This window comes from Castanea sativa, chromosome 4, assembly GCF_040712315.1.
Source record: "Castanea sativa cultivar Marrone di Chiusa Pesio chromosome 4, ASM4071231v1".
NCBI classification, from domain to species: Eukaryota; Viridiplantae; Streptophyta; class Magnoliopsida; order Fagales; family Fagaceae; genus Castanea; species Castanea sativa.
The window spans coordinates 32993945-32998642 of record NC_134016.1 but is presented as its reverse complement, the minus strand read 5'-3'; the positions used below and the strand labels follow the sequence as shown (position 1 = coordinate 32998642).

Below are 4698 nucleotides of genomic sequence, written 5' to 3'. Positions count from 1 at the left end.
ACTCAAAAAACAAAAAACCGTCCGTGTGTAATTTTAGCACATGATTTATTTAATGAGAGTTGGAGGAGATTCCTCCCAACCAGTTTGGCGGGAAGCTTTATCCAATAATATAAATGCTCATGGAAATTCAAGGAATATCTCTTCAATAGATAAAAAGAAGGAAAACCATGAGCCAACAATTAATGTGCAAATTGCATTACCTAAATTAAAGAATAAAAGCTATCAGTATACTTAAGTGGCAAGTTATGAAGTACGAACAGTCACCTCCAAGGAAATTTATGTAAAACATGTGTCGCTTCAATTAAAGGTATTAAGCCAAGGAGGCTTCCATCATCACATGCAGCAACTCTCACTTCAAGGTGTCTAAGATTAAGCAAGCCTTGTAATTCAGGGAATTCCAAGTTATCCTGAAAATGAACAAACTAGAGATAAGAGAACAGTGCATAAAACAGAATAAACATACATGCAAGAGATTGCAAAAGAATTTTAAGTGCTTGCATCATTGAAATTGCAAATGTCGAGCATCAAACGCTGTAGCTGAGACAAGTAGTTTGACAGAGGGCAAAATGAATAACTGATTCGTACAAGATATATTCCACCAGTAAGTACATCTACGAGACAGGGTGCATAATTAACATACAACTCTATTCTTGGACCAACAAATCCAAAAGACTTAAGATTTGGAGCAAAAATGTCAATACTTTTAATTTGTGTACAGTTTATTATATGTAAGTACTTCAACTGCAGTGACAGACCGGAAATCTTCAGTCTCACTAGAGATTGAGAACGGGCAACATGTAACTTTTCAAGCACAGGACAATTGGAAAGGCAGTGCTCAAGAAGCTCACCAGTTACATTGACGTAGTTTAGAGTGAGGGATGTCAGGAAATTGATACAAGGTACTCCAATTTTACTTATAATTCTTGTAAGCTGCTCATGTGGAAATGTATAATAATGCCTTATACTTTCCAATGGTGTGAAGTCCAATTCAAACCTTTTGACTCTCTTTGAGATTGCAAAGTCAAGCCAGCTATCAATATGACGTGTAGAATTTTTGCCTGACTCAAAACAAACTCGTCGATAGTTGAGGCTTGATGTAATCCTAGAATACGGTTCACCCTTTTCACAAACTTTTTCCTTTCGGTTTTCAATTTCTTCTTTCGGGCGTCAATGTCCTGCATTATATCTGGATCGTCAAAGTCCAAAGTATCAGTGAATGACCACAAACAATCCCATCTATGAGAAAGAACACTAGTTCTGATTGCTTCTTTCATTTTCAAGGGAGACAGTATAGAGATGAGTATTTCATCTGGCAACTGACTAATGAGATCCTCCGAGTTCCTAATACACTTAAGATTTCAAACACCAAATACACACAAGAAAAAATAAGTCAGTAAGCTTCACCAAAGTATTCAACAATTTCAAAAAAGAGTAACTTTGTATATAAAGAACGTTCAATGAGCTTAAAAATTACAACTAATTTTCTGAAAGGTGTGATTTTTATTTTTTACCTTGTGGGATGACTTGTCCATTTAAACAAGAGCTGCAAAATTAGAGAAATATGAGATTAACGACCTTGTAGACCAAATGTAGAACGCAATCAAGCCAATAATCGAGACTTGTGGGGCAGAGACGAGTCAAAAATAAAGAGAAAACAATAACTTTATAACATATATATTCAGCAAAATATATCTTCGGGGTCTCTGTTTTCCTCCATTGAGTTATTCAGACAAATTGATGAATTGAATAATAAAATTAAGTTTAGAAATTGAAAACTTTTGGTTAAAATTAAAAGTTAGTTGAAATAGTACAATTAAACCTATGAATAGTATCAAAAAGTGTAGTGAGACCAATAAATAGTAGCAAAAAAAAGCTGAATAGTAGAATAAGTTGACAAAGATAATTTTTGCCAAACGGACACTAATTCACCAATTATTACTAATAGAGACGTAATTCTAATAAAATGTCACTGGTCTTACTTCTTCACTTCTTTATATATTCTTAACTTTAATTTTGTTAACTTAAAAGTATATAAAGTGAGTGGATGTATGATGAATTCAGGGGCGGAGCCAGGGCGGTCGAGGGGGGGCAACTGACCCCCTGTCTCCTCCAAAACTTTCATAGCTATAGGCATATGTGAAGAGTTTGCCCCTGTAATTCTTTATCATAGGAAAAAAAAAAAAAAAAAACTAAAACAACACTCAGTAAAAGGAATAAAAACTGACACATTCTTACTCAAAAAGACAAAAGAAAATAAAAGAACCTGCCGCCATAATAAAGGCAGCAAGAAGTTCCCTAACACATCAAAATATTTTTATATTTTTTATTTTTGATCCGAACACATCAAAGTCAAAAGAACCTCTAACTTTTTGGCTTGTCTCAGATTTTCACTTTCACAACACTTTTGCTTTTTTTTTAAAAAAAAAAAAAAATTATTTACATAGTAAGAAACACAATAATTAAGTTAGTAAATTTTTACTTATTTTTATTTTTTATTTGGACTCATCTTTGACATTCCTATTCTTTTACTAGTTAACAATTAATCACTTAACAATTATGAAAAAATTTGTGACTCCAGAATTATTGAAAATTTTTCATATCTCTCACTATTTTAATTAGTGGATCCCATATTTTACCCATCATAATAATAAAAATTTGGCTTAAATTTAAGTAGCTTCCACATGCTTGATCCTTTGAATTTGCCACTCTTCTCCGGTGCTCAGAGGAGAGGAGAGGAGGAGATGGAATGGGTTTAGGCGTTGGAGGAGCTGTTCTTCACGTCTGAATAGGGTATGCGTATTTGAGAATTTGGGTTTAATATATATATATATACACACACACACACTAGTTAGGGCAACATGTAAAAAGCACGTGCTTACCATGGAAAAAAAAATAGTAATTGAAGTCAATTTTAGATTTTATTTGTATTACAAAACAAAGATATGAATCATTTGATTTTTAAAGTATATATATAGATTTACATTAATCAAAAGAGACATTAATTTTAAGAATTTTGATAATTATATCGTAAAAAGTTAATCTCATTCGCTTAAGAATTTTGATCAATCACAAAGTTAGGATAGCTATTTAACATATAAATATTTATTTAACTATAATAGTTTTTTAGTATCTATTTGCTAAAGACAATATATCTACTCTCTAATGTGGAATAGTGAATTTTGGCTCAACAAAATTGATTAAACCAACGAAAAATTTCTAAAAACACAATAGAATGACGCAACATTTTCATAATACCTTTATAATTTTGTTATATTTTATTTTAACTTGTAAAGAATTGATAGCTCAGCAGTTTTGAAAATATTGTGACAAAATCAAGATGTCTTAACATTTTTTACATAAAAAAAATGTTATGTCTATGACATTTTCACAACAAATCATAAGTAGTAGGTTACTACAAGTTGTTATTGGTGGGGAAAAAAGTAGTTTCATTGGTAAGTTTAAATTAGAATCAATAACAATTTACCATATTTGATTTGTTGTGAAAATTATTGTGGATATAGCACTTCTTTTTCACTATACTTTTATTTTTAGTTGTAACTGGTTATAGTATGATATTTTATTATTTTATTTTGACCTATAATGAATTAATATCTTAATAATTGTGAAAATATTGTGCCAATTTGTGATGTTAATATTTTATTATAATGTGAAACAACGTGAATTGGACAAATCAAAAATAATATAGCAAATATGCTACAACTTTATGCATTCATTAAAAAAAAAAAAAACGGCCAGCAAAACAGTGAAAGTTGAACTAACCAAAACCACTGTAGCTTTTCACATTCACTCTTTATATATATAGAAATAAACATTGCACTTACAATGTAAATTTTTATTGTAAACACATAAAAATTGGTAAATGTTGCACACATTTGCAAAATTTGTATTTTTTTTTTGTGCAAATGTATATAATATTTGCTACTTTTTGTGTATATACAATGTAAGCTTAAATTACAAGTAGAAAGTAAACATATAAAGATCCTTTAAAAGGAAAAAAAAAAAATGAGCTCAAACCAAGTTGGTGAACTTGAAGAAATTAAAAAAAAAAGAAAAAAGAAAAGAAAAAGAAAGAGACAACTCACTAAACCAAAAATACTATTCATAAAGTAAACATATAAAGATTTATTTTTATTTTTTAGTTGTGGTTAGTCATAGTTTCATATTTTATTATTTTATTTTGACTTATAAGAAATTGACACCTCAATAATTGTGAAAATATTGTGAAATTTGTTGCGTCAGATAACAATATATATATATATATATATATATATATATATATATATATGCGGGTTCTTATAAATATTTAAAAGGGGAAAAAAAGTACAAACGGAAGACTTAAAAAAAAAGTTGTAGCTATTGTAGCCACAGTGCCACTTAGAGCAACCACATCAGCTCGTGTAAAAGATTCTGTCTATTTTACACAAAAAACCTACTTTTATGATTTTACACATTCACTTTTACAAAACACTCACATCAGTTTATCTATTCTACCACCTCTATTAATTAAATAATCAATTTCCTCGCAAGTTTTTTATTATTTCTCTTAACTGCCAAAGCTATATACGCGCACTCTCTCTCTCCTTCTATTCATTTTTGATTCATTTCTCTCTCTCTCTCTACCCATTTCAGATCAACTCTCCGATCCGCTCCAATCCACGAGCTCCGATCCAAGCTCCG

At 30.3% G+C, this 4698-nt stretch overlaps 1 pseudogene; it reads right to left on the bottom strand.

Annotated features, from left to right (window-relative positions):
* Positions 1-260: 260 nt before the first annotated feature.
* Positions 261-1532, bottom strand: LOC142632744 (F-box/LRR-repeat protein 25-like; annotated as a pseudogene).
* Positions 1533-4698: the final 3166 nt, after the last annotated feature.